This window comes from Somniosus microcephalus, chromosome 5 (assembly GCF_052327205.1).
Source record: "Somniosus microcephalus isolate GS21.2 chromosome 5, FLI_Smic_1.0, whole genome shotgun sequence".
NCBI classification, from domain to species: domain Eukaryota; kingdom Metazoa; phylum Chordata; class Chondrichthyes; order Squaliformes; family Somniosidae; genus Somniosus; species Somniosus microcephalus.
This window is the reverse complement of record NC_140991.1, coordinates 263,841,980-263,858,665: the sequence shown is the minus strand read 5'-3', so window position 1 is coordinate 263,858,665 and position 16,686 is coordinate 263,841,980. Positions and strand designations below refer to the sequence as shown.

The 16,686-nt window shown below is 46.6% G+C and overlaps 1 protein-coding gene across 4 annotated transcripts in view; it reads left to right on the top strand.

Moving 5' to 3' along the window:
- The first annotated feature begins 1,278 nt into the window (after positions 1–1,278).
- The window catches only part of dek (DEK proto-oncogene), a 66,650-nt gene continuing 51,242 nt past the window's right edge, over positions 1,279–16,686 (top strand). For 2 of the 4 annotated variants that reach the window (XM_085988917.1, XM_085988914.1), the window contains exon 1: positions 1,283–1,392. The gene's annotated coding sequence lies outside the window, so the exon portion shown is untranslated. Of the gene's footprint in view, positions 1,393–16,686 lie in introns of all 4 variants that reach the window. The other 2 variants (XM_085988915.1, XM_085988916.1) reach the window with 2 other exon arrangements.

The following is a 16,686-nucleotide window of genomic DNA, read 5'->3' as shown; positions in this document are numbered from 1 at the left end:
GTACCTGGGGATGAACCCGACATACCGGTAGCATCTACCTCCGAACCAGTAGCAGTGGAACCCGATGAACTAACCGATGAAAAGGGGCCAGAATCGCCTCCGCACCAAGAACAAGAACCTCAGGAAAGGCGCTATCCCGAAAGGATCAGGAAGCCGCCCCAAAGACTGAATCTATAAATGGACTATTGTTGTTTAATGTACATGTTAAAGTGTTAATTGTTATTTGAATATTATGGGTACTACTAATCTAAAAGGGGAGGAATTGTAGTGTATGTACCTTTAAGAGAGAACTACTTTAACAGCTCCTGTATACTGTAGTACCGGCAGTGACCACACCTGTATATAAGCCTTGAGCATGCCTCTGTACCCCAGTCTTAAGACTACCCTACTCCAGTAAATACCTGTTGATTGTTAAGTTACAGCATCCGTGTGGTTATTGAAAAACATCATACTCTCAGAATCACGGATCTAACAGGAAGCTGTCCAGAAGAGCATTGAAATTGTCCAGTCTGGAGCAATGTTCCCTCTAATTTATTTTGTGCGTGGTCCCTTTAAATTTGCTGTGTGGCAGCACGGTGGCATAGTGGTTAGCACTGTTGCCTCACAGCGCCAGGGACCTGGGTTCAAATCTGGCCTCGGGTGACTGTCTGTGTGGAGTTTGCACATTCTCCCCGTGTTTGCGTGGGTATCCTCCGGGTGCTCCGGTTTCCTCCCACAGTCCAAAGATGTGCGGGTTAGGTTGATTGGCCATGATAAAAATTGACCCTTAGTGTTAGGGGGGATCAAATACGTGGGGTTACGGGGATAGGGCTTGGGTGGGATGGCTGTCGGTGTAGGGACCGGGTGCTAGGGTTTGGATGATCAGCCATGATCTCGTTGAATGGCGGAGCAGGCTCGAAGGGCCGAATGGCCTACTCCTGCTCCTATCTTCTATGTTTCTATGTTTCCAGCAGCAGCAAAGGGTGAGCGGCCGGGGCAGACCGCATGATTGATGCGCGGCTGGGAACATTGATCTGGAGGTAACAAAAGCATGGATGAGGGTTTCAGCAGCAGATTTCCTCTATGTATACACATTGTTCTCTCTGTACAGACTCAGAAATGTCTGTCCCACACTATATTGCTCTGTAATATAAACATTTTTTGAAGTTGTAATTTTGTTCTCTGTGTCCTCCTATGCACTGCAGTGCCCTGTGTACATACACATCGATCGCAGCCTGTGGCCCGGTTGCTAAGAGCCCCTCCGCACTCTCCCCCTTTCTTTGCTCCGATTGGTTGTCGTTTTCCCGCGTGCGCCACAACTGCCATTTTGAACCGAGCGGCTGGCAGCTTGCTATCCCGGACTCGACCGACCGATTGATTGACTGAAAGCGGCTGTTGTCCGGCCTCACGCAGGTAAACCCCGCACATTCTGGGCCTCCCCCCTTTCGTTCTTTGTGGTGGGGGTGGGAAGCCTTTCGGGAGGGAGACGGAGAAAAGGCGGCGCGCCGCGCCGCCCTCCGGTACTCGGAACAGGCGGCTATGGCCCCCGCAACCGGAACCGCCTTGTCAATCCAGGCTGACAGGAATTTGCATCCCGGCCCTAGATCACCCGGGAGGGACTCTTAACTCGCACACCGGGGCCGGAGAGAGGCTCAGGCCGCGAGATAATAACGCCGCCATTCCCTCGGAGAGATGCGGAGCAAACAATAAGAGCGTTGTTTACAGAGGCGGCTGTCTGCGGGCTGCACGTCCGGGTCAGGCTGTGTCTCCAGTAATTTGCACCATAATCAATCTGGAGTGGCAGGTTTAAAGGCCGCTGTGCATTGTTAAACATGACCTCTCCCCCCCGCCCCATAGCCTCGCTGTTTCTTGCCTGGGAGAAGCGGACCGCGCAGTTTCCTGTGTCTTTCCCCCCCCCCCAAATCTCTTTTTGTGTTTCCCGCCATCGGATCTTTCAGTAGAATGAAGCAGTTTCTCACTCAGTCCACTTCTAAAGGGGTTAAGATCTACGAGAACGTGTTACATTGTCAGTCAGACTGGTGGTTTATTACTTTAGGAAGAGGGATTGGGCAAATAAAGTGTTACAAATCAAGTGGCATATCTTCCGGTCGCAGTACCAGCATTCTGCCTATTCAAATATGGTTTTAAAAAATAGGCTCCCGTGATCTCTAATGTTAACAAAATTTACAGGAAAATTAATTCCATTGCTATCTCGATCGAACTGGTAATTGATATTTTCTTGAAACCGACGTCCACCAAAAACCCGCTTGGCTTATGTCAGTTCATTTCAGCATTTTGTTGCTGAAATATGCCAAATGGGGACATCTTTATTTAACATTTTTGTTGAAAGAATATCATCTGGAACACAATTAGAATAACTATTGAGATGTTACCTTTTGATTCTATATAGAATGTATAAATTGGTTAAATACGTGATTAGGAAAATTTTGCAGAGCTGTGGGGAAAGAGCAGGGGAGTGGGACTAATTGGATAGCTCCTTCAAAGAGCAGGCACGATGGAGCCAAATGGCCTCCTATGCCATATCATTCTATGATATAGAAAATAGTGAATCTTCCTGTAATCCATTATTGAAAACTATTGTGTTTTGTGAGGTCCTATGCCACAGTACATTATAAAAGATGTAATAGCAGAGCACTTCAAAAACTGTGACAGGATCGGACAAAGTCAACATGGATTTACAAAAGGTAAATCGTGCTTCACTAATCTACTGGAATTTTTTGAGGATGTAACTGGTAGAATAGATAAGGGAGAACCAGTGGATGTGGTGTATTTGGACTGTCAGAAGGCTTTCGATAAGGTCCCGCATAAGAGATTAGCATGTAAAGTTAAGGCACATGGGATTGGGGGCAAGGTACTGACTTGGATAAAGAACTGGTTGGCAGACAGGAAGCAAAGAGTTGGAATAAACGGCTCTTTTTCCGAGTGGAAGGCAGTGACTAGTGGGGTACCGCAGGGATCGGTGCTAGAACCCCAGCTATTCACAATATATATTAATGATCTGGACAAGGGAACTAGATGTAATATCTCCAAGTTTGCAGATGACACAAAGCTGGGTGGGCGTGTGTGCTGTGAGGAGGATGCTGAGAAACTCCAGTCTGATTTGGACAGGTTGGGTGATTGGGCAGAAGCATGGCAGATGCAGTATAATGTGGATAAATGCGAGGTTATCCACTTTGGTGGGAAAAAGAGGAAGGCAGATTATTATCTGAACGGCAATAGATTGGGAGAAGGGGAAGTACAATGAGACCTGGGTGTCCTTGTGCACCAGTCACTGAAGGTAAGCATGCAGTTGCAGCAGGCGGTTAAGAAGGCAAATGGTATGCTGGCCTTCATAGCGAGAGGGTTTGAGTACAGGAACAAGGATGTCTTGCTGCAGTTGTACAGGGCCTTGGTGAGACCACATCTTGAGTATTGTGTGCAGTTTTGGTCGCCTTATCTGAGGAAGGATGTTCTTGCCATGGAGGGAGTGCAGCGAAGATTCACCAGGCTGATACCTGGGATGGCAGGAATGATGTATGAGGAGAGATTGGGTCGATTGGGCTTATACTCGCTGGAGTTTAGAAGAATGAGAGGGGATCTCGTGGAAATTATAAAATTCTAACAGGACTGGACAGACTAGATGCAGGAAGGATGTTCCCGATGGTCGGGGAGTCCAGAACCAGGGGTCACAGTCTAAGGATAAGGGGTAAGCCATTTAGGACAGAGATGAGGAGGAATTTCTTCACCCAGAGAGTGGTGAACCTGTGGAATTCTCTCCCACAGAAGGCAGTGGAGGCCAATTCATTAAATATATTCAAGAAGGAGTTGGATATATTTCTTAAGGCTGAAGGGATATGGGGAGAAGGCAGGGACAGGGTACTGAATTTGGATGATCAGCCATGATCTCATTGAATGGCGGAGCAGGCTCGAATGGCCGACTCCTGCTCCTATCTTCTATGTTTCTATGTACCATCAATGAAGATGCAACATTAAACTGGCTGCATTAATTATATTATACAAGTCTCTTTCTGAATATTATCAGCAATGCTATATGGGTGCCAATTCATGAGAGAATCTGCTTATTTTGCAGGACTGTGCTAGTGAAGTTTGATCTTTGTGTAGTGAGACTGGAGTGTTTTCTAGTCCAGTATTGTCCCTTGTTTCCAACTCCTTGTCTGGCATCTTGCGCAGCTTGATTCAGGTTATGCAAAACCTCAGTGCCATGTTCAATCCAGTGGTAAGTGTTAAAGCTCACATTCAAGACTACCTACTTTCACCTCCACAACCTCACCCCCTTCCACCCCTATTTTACCCCCACTGCTGCTGAAACCTTTATCTGTGCTTTAGTTCTAATTTGACTTGATTACGCCTCTGTCCCTCCACAACCTCCAGCCCATCCAAAACTCAGTTGCTGGTATCCTGTCCCACTCACCCTCCCATGCTTGCTAATGTAAACTGGCTCCCTGTTCTTCAATGCATTGAATTTAATATCCTTGTCCTCATCTTCAAATCCCTCCATGTCCTCACCTTGCCCTATATCCGCAACCTGCTCAGTACTGGTTGGTCTGCTGATTAGCTTTCTGTGCACCATCCTTTCTTTGCCCCACCATTGGTGGCAGAGCCTTCATCTGCCTTGGCTTTATTCTCCGGAGTGCTTTTCCTAAATGACTCTGTCTCTACTTCTCTCTCGGCTTTTAAAGGCTTCCTTAGGGCCCATCTTTTTGAACAAGCTTTTGGTCCATGGTTTGGTGCTTATTCCTCTCCCTGAGGCACTTTAAAATTCTTTTTATGTTAAAGGTGCTTATATTATTGCAAATTATTGTTGGTGATTGTGATATTTGTGCTGTAGCTGTTCATGTATGAAATCTAAGGGAGAGAAAATTGATTGAGAGCTTGCATCAAAATGTCTTCTAAACATGTAGTATATAGTGGCTAAATGTGTGCAGCAATCTTTGTCATTGGTTCCTAGCTATCAAATAATACTTTAATGCACCAAGTCCCGTTCACCCATCACCCCTGTGCTCGCTGACCTACATTGGCTCCCAGTTCAGCAAAGCCTTGATTTTTAAAAATTCTCATCCTTGTTTTCAAATCCCTCTATGGACTCGCCACTCCCTATCTCTGTAACCTCTTCTAGCCCTAAAACCCTCCGAGATATCTGCGCTCCTCCAATTCTGGCCTCTTGCATACCCCCAATTTTAATCGCTCCACCATTACCGGCTGTGCCTTCAGCTGTCTAGCCCTAAGTTGTGGCATTTACTCCCCAAAACTCTACGCCTCTCTACCCCTCTTTCCTCCTTTTACGATGCTCCTTAAAAACTATCTTATTCCACCCCCTCACCTCTCATTTAAAATTCTTGTTCTCTACCGCCCATCCAAGTACCATAAAAATTTTCTTAGAGATATTTTCACGGTTCTCCTTCCTCAGCCTCTGCACCGAACAACTTCTCATCCTGATTTCAACCTCCATCTCGATTCATCATGCTCTCTCTCCTGAGTTCACTAACTTCCTATCCTCCCTTAATCTCTCCCTCCATGTAAACTCCCCAACCAATATTCACAGCCACCCCCTCGACCTTGCCATCTCTCGTGGCCTCGCTACTCCCATCGTGTCAATTGCAGATAAAACCATCTCTGACCATTTCCTCATATCGCTCTCCACCCACATTCCCCTTCCACCCCACCCCCCCAACCCTGCTTCCTTCTGTGTCCATCGCTGGAAAAAAAAAACTCTCCCAACTGCACTTATGAAATCTCAACTGTCCAGCCTCTGGCCCTCCATTCACCATGACATTTCTACAGCTACCGATCTGCTCAACCACACCCTCACCACTAGCTTTGATGCCTTAGTCCCTACTAAAACAATTACCCTCTCTCACCCTGGCAGTTCCCCCTGGTGCAGCTCTCGTCTTCACTCCCTTAAGTCCAAGGGACGCAGACTCGAACGGATATGGCGGACAACTGGTTTAGCCATTCACCGCCAGATCTGGCTGAACCACATAAAGCACTAACGGGCCCTGCTCTCGTCTGCCAAAATTGCTCACTATTCCAGAATCATTCTGGAATGCAAAGATAAACCCCGGCTCCTATTCTCCACAACTAACTGTCTTCTTAAACCCCTGTCTCCTCCACCTTCACCTCCGATAACAAGTGTGAGGAGCTCATGGACTTCTTTGTCTCTAAGATTGAGACTATCCGTTCAGCTGCCTCTGCCACTTCCCTTCCTTCCCCTAGCCCACTGGGCCAAACTCCCTCTAAGGTTCCCCCCCTGCCCTAGCCCTGAACTCTCATCTTTCTCCAGTTTCTCTCCGATCTCCCCTCATGACCTCTCTGCGCTCATCTTGTCTATGAGACCCACCTCCTGCTCCCTCGACCCTATTCCCACCAAACTGCTGACCACACAATTTCCTTTTCTGGCTCCCATGTTGGCTGATATTGTTAACAGTTCTCTCTCCCTCAAATCTGTCGTCATCATTCCTCTCCTCAAAAAACCAAACCTTGATCTCTCCGTTCTACAAACTACCACCCTATCTCCAACCCCCCTTTCCTCTCAAGTCCTTGAACGTGTTGTCGCCTCCCAAATCCGTGCCCATCTTTCCTGCAACGTTTGATTCCCTCCAATCAGGTTTCCACCCTTGCCACAGTACCGAAACGACTCAGAAACATAGAAGATAGGAGCAGGAGTAGGCCATTCAGCCCCTCGAGCCTGCTCCGCCCTTCAGTGCGATCATGGCTGATCATCCAAATTCAGTACCCTGTCCCTGCTTTCTCCCCATATCCCTTGAACCCCTTAGCCTTAAGAAATATATCTAACTCCTTCTGAAATATATCTAATGAATTGGCCTCAACTGTCTTCTGTGGTAGAGAATTCCACAGGTTCACCACTCTCTGGGTGAAGAAATTCCTCCTCATCTTAGTCCTAAATGGCTTACCCCTTATCCTTAGACCGTGACCCCTGGTTCTGGACTCCCTGGCCATCGGGAACAGCCTTTCTGCATCTAGTCTGTCTAGTCCTGTTAGAATTTTATAAGTTTCAATGAGATCCCCTCTCATTCTTCTAACCTCTAGCGAATATAAGCCTAATCGACCCAATTTCTCTTCATACGTCATTCCTGCCATCCCAGGTATCAGTGGTGAATCTTCGCTGCACTCCCTCCATGGTAAGAACATCCTTCCTCAGATAAGGCGACCAAAACTGCACACAATACTCAAGATGTGGTCTCACCAAGGCCCTGTACAACTGCAGCAAGACATCCTTGCTCCTGTACTCGAATCCTCTTGCTATGAAGGCCAGCATACCATTTGCCTTCTTAACCGCCTGCTGTACCTGCATGCTTACCTTCAGCGACTGGTGCACAAGGACACCTAGGTCTCGTTGTACTTCCCCTTTTCCCAATCTATTGCCGTTCAGATAATAATTTGCCTTCCTGTTTTTGGCACCAAAGTGGATAACCTCGCATTTATCCACATTATACTGCATCTGCCATGCATCTGCCTAATCGCCCAACCTGTCCAAATCGTACTGGAGTTTCTCTGCATCCTCCTCACAGCACACACGCCCACCCAGCTTTGTGTCGTCTGCAAACTTGGAGATATTACATCTAGTTCCCTCGTCTAGATCATTAATATATATTGTGAATAACTGGGGTTCTAGCACCGATCCCTGCGGTACCCCACTAGTCACTGCCTTCCACTCGGAAAAAGAGCCGTTTATTCAAACTCTTTGCTTCCTGTCTGCCAACCAGTTTTATATCCAAGTCAGTACCTTACCCCCAATCCCATGTGCTTTAACTTTGCACGCTAGTCTCTTAGGCGGGACCTTATCGAAAGCCTTCTGAAAGTCCAAATACACCACATCCACTGGTTCTCCCTTATCTATTCTACCAGTTACATCCTCAAAAAATTCCAGTAGATTAGTCAAGCATGATTTACCTTTTGTAAATCCATGTTGACTTTGTCCGATCCTGTCACTGTTTTCTAAGTGTTCTGCTATTGCATCTTTTATAATGGACTCTAGCATTTTCACCACTAATGATGTCAGGCTTACCGGTCTATAATTCCCCGTTTTTTCTCTACCACCTTTTTTGAATAGTGGGGTTACATTAGCTACCCTCCAATCCATGGGAACTGTTCCAGAGTCTATAGAATTTTGGAAGATGACCAGCAATGCATCTATTATTTCTAGGGCCACTTCCTTAAGTACCCTAGGATGTAGATTATCAGGCCCTGGGGATTTATCGGCCTTCAATCCCATCAATTTCCCTAACCCCACTTCCCTACAAATACTGATTTCATTCAGTTCCTCCCTCTCATTAGACCCTATGTTCCCCAACATCTCTGGGAGTTTATTTGTGTCCACCTTTGTGAAGACAGAACCAAAGTATGTATTTAATTGGTCTTCCATGTCTTTGTTCCCCATTATAAATTCCCCTGATTGTGACTGCAAGGGACCTACGCTTGACTTTACCAATCTTTTTCTCTTCACATATCTAGAAGCTTTTACAGTCAGTTTTTATGTTCCATGAAAGCTTACTCTCCTACTCTATTTTCCCCCTCTTAATTAATCCCTGTGTCCTCTTTTGCTGAATCCTAAACTGCTCCCAATCCTCAGGTTTGCTGCTTTTTCTGGCCAATTTATATGTCCTCTCCTTGGATCTTATACTATCCCTAATTTTGCTTGTTAGCCACGGTTGAGTCACCTTTTTTTGTTTTTTTTTATGCCAAACAGGGATGAACAAATTCTGTAGTTCATCCATGCGATCTTTACATGTTTGCCATTGCCTATTCACCGTCAACCCTTTAAGTAACATTCCCCAGTCCATCCTAGCCAACTTGCGCCTCATACCATTGTAGTTTCCTTTATTTAAATTCAGTACCCAAGTCTCTGAATCAACTACTTCACTCTCCATCTTAATGAAGAATTCTATCATATTATGATCGCTCCTCCCCAAGGGGCCTCGCACACCAAGATTGCTAATTAATCCTTTCTCATTACATAATACCTAGTCTAAGATGGCCTGATCTCTAGTTGGTTCCTCGACATATTGGTCCAGGAAACCATCCCGTATACACTCTAGGAATTCCTCTTCCACAGTATTGTTACTAATTTGATTAGACCAATCTATATGTAGATCAAAGTCACCTGTGATGACTGCTGTGCCCTTATTGCATGCATCTCTAATTTCCCATTTAATGCCATCCCCAACCTCAGCATTACTGTTTGGAGGTCTGTATACAACTCCTACTAACGTTTTCTGCCCCATGGTATTTCTCAGCTCTACCCATACAGATTCCACATCATCAGAGCTAATATCCTTCCTTACTATTGTGTTAATCTCCTCTTTAACCAGCAATGCTACCCCACCGCCTTTTCCTTTTTGCCTGTCCTTCCTGAATATTGAATACCCCTGGATGTTGAATTCCCAGCCTTGGTCACCCTGGAGCCATGTCTCCGTAATCCCAATTATATCATATCCGTTTACATCTATTTGCGCAGCTGATTCATCCACCTTATTACGAATGCGCCTCGCATTAAGACATAAAGCCTTCAGGCTTGTTTTTTTAACACTCTTGGACCTTTTAGAACTATTGTTTACTGCGGCCATGTTTGATTTACAGCCTTGATTCCTCTGACTTCCACTTTTGCTTTTCTCCTTCCTGTCTTTTGCTTCTATCCTTGCTTCCCTTTCCTCTGTCTCCCTGCACAGGTTCCCAACCCCCTGCCATTTTAATTTAAACCCTCCCCAACAGCACTAGCAAACACTCCCCCTCGGACATCGGTCCCGGTCCTGCCCAGGTGCAAATCGTCCAGTTTGCACTGGTCCCACCTCCCCCAGAACCGATTCCAATGTCCCAGGAATTTGAATCCCTCCCCCTTGCACCATTCTTCTAGCCACGTATTCATCTGAAATATCCTTCTATTTCTACTCTGACTAGCGCGTGGCACTGGTGGCAATCATGAGATTACTACCTTTTTGAGGTCCTATTTTTTAATTTACCCCCTAACTCCCTATATTCAGCTTTTAGGACCTCATCCTGTTTTTTACCTACTGTATATCGTTGGTACCTATATGCACCACGACAACTGGCTGTTCACCCTCTCCCTCCAGAATGCACTGCAGCCGCTCCAAGACATCCTTGACCCTTGCACAAGGGAGGCAACATACCATCCTGGAGTCTCGTTTGCGGCTGCAGAAACGCCTATCTATTCCCCCTTAGAATAGAATCCCCTATCACTATAGCTCTCCCGCTCTTTTTCCCCCCGTCCCGTGCAGCAGAACCACCCATGGTGCCAGGAAGTTGGTTGCTGCTGCCTTCCCCCGATAAGCCATCCTCCCCAACAATATCCAAAGCGGTATATCTGTTTGAGAGGGGGATGGCCACAGGGGACCCCTGCACTACCTGCTTGCGCCTACTACAGGAAACTCTCGATTTACCGGCAGCTAAATAACCGGAAATCTGTTAACTGGCAAAATTCAGGAGTAGGTTCAGGTAATTTTACTTCATATTAGTGGCCGTTCCTGGATCTGTGGCTGTGTAACCGGGGTTCCTGCACCTGTTGCTAAGCAACAGGGACGCCTGGATCTTGTGGTCGGGGTTCCTGCACCTGTTGCTAAGCAACAGGGATGCCTGGAACTTGTGGCCGGGGTTCCCTGCACCTGTTGCTGAGCAACAGGGACGCCTGGGTCTGTTGCTGTGTACAGGGCTCTCGTACCTTTTACTATACCTCTCTGTAATCCGGACTTTTTGATAAACCGGCACCACGCCGGTCCCATCGGTGCCGGATAAAAAAAGAGTTTCCTGTACTCTGCCTGGCGGTCACCCATTCCCTTCCTGCCTGTGCAGCCTTTACCTGCGGTGTGACCAACTGATTAAACATGATATGCACGACATCCTCAGCATCGCGAATGCTCTAGTATGTATCCATTCGCAGCTCCAGCGCCGCAATGCGGACTGCCAGTAGCTGCAGCTGGATACACTTCCCGCACACATAGTCGTCAGGGACACAGGAAGTGTCCCTGATTTCCCACATAGCGCAGGAGGAGCATGCCACGGGGCTGAGCTGTCCTGCCATGACTTACCCTTTAATTAATTTAAATCAATTCAGTACCACTAATTACACTATAATTAAATGATATACTCAAGAGCCTTTGGTTACTCGCACTCCCTGATACACAACAGAGACCTTAGAAACTATAACCACAAAATTAAGACCGTCTAAACTTTATAAACTATGAACCTTAACTGTCAAACTATAGAGTAGTATAAGTACTCACTCAATCAGCTGCTTCCTCCTGCAAACGTGACGTGGCTCTGAAACGCCGCCGCCGGTCTGTGAGATTGGTAAGCCTCTAAAAAAGCCCGCGAAAGTGAGTTTAAATACTCACTGAACCTCCGCTCTCATCAGAGTCACAAATAACATCCTTTGTGACTGTGACAAAGGTAAACTATCCCTCCTCGTCCTTCTTGACTTGTCTGTAGCCTTTGGCACGGTTGACCACTCCATCCTTCTCCAATGCCTCTCCACCATCGTCCAGCTGGGTGGGACTGCACTCGCCTGGTTCCATTCTTGTCTATCTAATCGTAACCAGAGAATCACCTGCAATGGCTTCTCTTCCCGCTCCCGTATTGTTACCTCTGGTGTCCCCCAAGGATCTATCCTTGGCCCCCTCCTATTTCTCATCTACATGTTGCCCCTTGGCGACATTATCTGAAAACACATCAGTTTCCACATGTACGCTGACGACACCCAGCTCTACCTCACTACCTCTTCTCTCGACCCCTCCACGGTCTCTAAATTGTCAGACTGCTTGTCCGACATACAGTTCTGGATGGGCAAAAATTTTCTCCAATTAAATATTGGGAAGACCGAAGCCATTGTTTTCGGTCCCTGTCACAAACTCCGTTCCCTAGCCACTGACTCCATCCCTCTCCCTAACATCTGTTTGAGGCTGAACCACACTGTTTGCAACCTTGGTGTCATATTTCACCCTGAATTGAGCTTCCGACCACACATCCGCAGCATAACTAGGACCGCCTACGTCCACCTCTGTAACATCGTCCGTCTCCGCCCTTGCCTCAGCTTATCCGCTGCTGAAACCCTCATCCATGCCTTTGTTACTTCTAGACTTGACTATTCCAACGCACACCTGACTGGCCTCCCACATTCTACCCTACGTAAACTTGAGGTCATCCAAAACTCAGCTGCCCGTGTCCTAACTCACACCAAGTCCCGTTCACCCATCACCCCTGTGCTCGCTGACCTACATTGGCACCCGGTTAAGCAGAGCCTCAATTTCAAAATTCTCATCCTTGTTTTCAAATCCCTCCGTGGCCTCGCCCCTCCCTATCTCTGTAATCTCCTTCAGCCCCACAAACCCCCCCCCCCCCCTGAGATATCTGCGCTCCTCTAATTCTGCCCTCTTGAGCATCCCTGATGACAATCGCTCAACCTTTGGTGGCCCTGCCTTCTGTTGCCTGGGCCCTAAGCTCTGGAATTCCCTGTCTAAACCTCTCCGCCTCGCTACCTCTCTTTCCTCCTTTAAGACGCTCCTTAAAACCTACCTCTTTGACCAAGCTTTTGGTCACCTGCCTTAATTTATCCTTATGTGGATCGGTATCAAATTTCTTCTTTTAAAATACCCATGTGCAGCGCCGTGGGACATTTTACTACGTTAAAGGCGTTTTATAAATACAAGTTGTTGTTGTCTCTTCTGCCCTAATATCTCATGTGGCTTGGTGTCAGATTTTGATTGATGCTCCTGTGAAGCACTTTGGGAGGTTTCACTACATTAAAGGTGCTGTATAAATGCAAGTAGTTGTTGATCTACTCAATTCTTGAGTACTGCCATCTAGAGTGCAACAGGCATTTTGCAGTTCATACTGACCTCCTTTCACTCCTTGTGGCTAAGCCTGAAATTCAGTTCATTGTGTACTTAATATGCTTGAGCTGACTCATGTTCTAACATTTTTTTGAACCATAACTGCATATTGTGCTAGTTAAATTATAATTGTTAGGCAGGGTTATCAAGAATCAGCAAGATGCATTATTGGAAAAAGTCAAATTCTGCCTCACCATGCATGACCACATTTCTTGGGTACAAGCTCCTGTTTGAGACAATACAATTTGGTTCTTTATAACTGTTCCTTAACATATTACAGCATCACAATTTAACCTCTTCCAAATACAGGAAACTTTGTGTTATCCGGAGGCTAACTGTCCGGAATGCTCAAGCCACCGGCAAAAATCAGGAGCTGTTTTCGTTAGGTTTTTTCTTCTCGTTGCTTTTTTCCTCAACAGTCAAGGACTGCTGTTGCTAAGCTACAGAGACGCTTGGACTGTAAGCAATAGGGTTTGTTGACAGATACGGAACTCGAAAGCTTCCGTATCTTTCAACATTAGTGCTTGAGTGTCCGGCAGTTTTGAGGGAACAGCAACAGCTCGGTCCCGTCAGTGCCGGATAGCACAACGTTTCCTGTATGTGCTAACTGACTTCATGGGGGCATTTCTGCTTTTTATTTCTAGGTGGGGTTAAAGTAGTACACCAAATTTCCTAATTCCCAAGTATAATTCTGACCCCAGCTTCAGTACCTAAGATAGTCCACCTGTAGCTTTGAGAGGGAGAGAGAAAGCTGAATTGATTCTCGTGAAAACCTTCATACTGTTTGAAAGTTTCAGTTGCATTGCCTTAATTTAGCATTGCTTGTTTCTGCTTTTTGTGGGTTTTCATTTCAGTTGTTGGACAAGCAGAGAAACTGAAACTATGGGAGTGCAATAAAATGTGGTTATGCACAGTAATTTGGAAATAATTCAACCTATCACCGCGATAACATCTTGTACGAGGAAAGTGACACTATCTGATGCGACCGTAAAGATTTATAAATTACTTGTGCTATTCTCTCTCTTTGTGGGGTGGTATTGGCATCTTTCCATAATGTCATATGCCCATCTTAAATTTGTTTAGACTTAACTATTGAAATATTTTGTCAAAGTAATTGGAGTTCCTGATGGCTTTTTGATCATATATACAGTTAGTATGGACCAGTCATGTAATTGGCAAGTTACAAAATTAGAAGGGAGCTAGTGACACAGACACTACTGGCTGAGTAAAGGTGACACATTTATTCTTTAAAACTCAGACTGTAAGACTAGATGACTGGGAGTGGGATATGCACACCACCCAAGAGAGCACATGGTGCAATGTTTGCTTTATTTCTCGCTGGCATATTGTAGACCAGTACTGACCATTTACTCCATTCTGTCAACAGTGCAAGGCCAATGATTAATGCTGCTTTGAAAGAAAGAAAGACTTGCATTTATATAGCACCTTTCATGACCTCAGGATGTCCCAAAGTGCTTTACTGCCAATGAAGCACTTTTAAAGTGTAGTTACTGTTGCAATGTAGGAAATGTGGCAGCTAATTTGTGTATAGCAAGGTACTGCAAACAGCAATGTGATATTGGCCAGATAATCTGTGTTAGTGATGTTGGTTGAATGATAAATATTGGCCAGGACACGGGAAAACTTTTCTTTCCCCCCAAAAAATGCCATGCGATCTTTTGCGTCCACCTGAGAGGGCCGATAGGGTCTCTATTTTAATGTCTTATCCAAAAGACAGCACTCCCTCAATACTGCACTGGAGTGTCAGCCTAGATTTTGTCCTCTGGTCTCCGGAGTGGGACTTGTATCCACAACCTTGTGACTCAGAGATGAGTGCTACCACTGAGCCATGGCTGACCTTGTAAAATGTAGTTGGTACTGTACACACCTAGCTGGTGCTCCCTTGTCTACAGCTCAGATTGAGTGATGAGTACAATTTTAAGACCATGGTGCCTGCTGCTGTTTAAACTCTCTGCCAAGAGATTGGACCTTGCCCCAAGAAAGTAGCAATGCACAGCAGTGCTTCCATCAGCTGGCACACATTTAAAATGTATGTGAATAGGATGAATCACTTCTAATTATTAATGTTTAACTGTATATCTTGCCTGACTTTGGTAGTCAATTTGTAATAGTTCAGCCATCAAAGGAAATTGAAGTACACTGTTCCACTGCCAAAATAAAATGAAACCATAAACTTATTAAAAATATAATATAAACCATACAAAATAAATGGATACAAGAAGGCAAATTCAAATACAATTTTTTCTTTTCAAAATGTGTGGTAAACCACTGTTTGTATTCCACTGTGTACATGCCTGGACATGCCTCGGCTGACTCCTCCCACAAGTCCTAGTATAAAGGTGACTGCTCCCCAGCCCTTTGTATTTCTGGACCGGTCGACCACTCGAGGCAGACCTTCATTCTTTTGTTAATAAAAGCCTTTAGTTACTCTCTTAATTCTCAGTCTTTTATGAGTAATTGATAGCGCATCAATTTTATTAACAATTTTTATAATGGAGAAGATCCTCACACCAGCATGCCTGGACTTAGATCATCGGGAGGCGGACTCATCCACCAAGTTTACTCACTGGCTTAAGTGTTTAGAAAAATTCCTGACCGCCTCCGCAGCAATCAAATCGGACGAGGACAAACTGGATGTCCTGACCTCCAAAGTGAACCACCGAGTGTACTCGGTCATCCAAGACGCGACCTCGTACGCGGACGCTATCAAGCTCCTCAAGGACCAGTACACGCGCCCAGTGAACGAAGTGTACGCCAGGCACCTTTTGGGGAGTCGTAAACAACAACCTGGGGAATCGACCGTGGAATACCTTCAGGCACTGTCTGTGCTTGGCCGGGCCTGTGGTTGTAAGGATGTAAAGGCCGCCGTGTACACAGAGGAACTTAACCGGGACGCTTTTGTAGCGGGCCACAGATCCAATTACACCCGACAGCGACTGTTGGAGCAGAGTGGGCCATGCGGGCCGCCATCTTGGGCCTCCCTGGCCATGTGCGAACCACTGGTACAGCAGCCATTTTGGACGCCTCCAGCCACATGGGGATCATGGACGCCGCCATCTTGGACGACAGCCGGAACGCAGCAGGCCCCCAACACCGCCTCATCTGATACCCGCAGCGACACACCGACCCCTACGCTGGCATCCGTTACACTGGACCAAGCGAGACCGCACCAACTGGCCAGTTCCACAATGGACATTAAGGTAAATGGCCACGATACAATCTGCCTTTTTGACTCTGGGAGCACGGAGAGCTTCATCCACCCCAACACGGTGCGGCGTTGCTCTCTCCCAGTCCTGCCTGCGCACCAGCGGATTTCTATGGCCTCCGAGTCCCAGTCGGCGGACATCGGCGGCTACTTCGTAGTAGACGGGACCGTGTACGATCATTTTAAACTTCTGGTCCTGCCTGACCTCTGCGCTGCCATCCTGCTGGGGTTAGATTTTCAGTGCCACCTTAAAAGTGTTACGATGGCGTACGGTGGACCCCTACCCCCACTCACAGTCCGCAGCCAGCAGCTCCCAAATTGCCCGCCGCGCACCAGGTGCAACCTCTCCACACTCAGAGTCACCCCCCCCCCCCCCACTGTTTGCTAACCTCACCCCCGACTGTAAGCCCATCGCCACAAAGAGCAGGCGATACAGTGCCGGGGACAGGGTTTTCATTAAAACCGAAGTGGAGCGGCTCCTGAAGGAAGGGATTATTGAGGGCAGCACCAGCCCCTGGCGAGCCCAGGTTGTGGTCGTTAAGACCGGCGAGAAGCAGCGCCTGGTCATCGACTACAGCCAGACAATAAATCGCTACACCC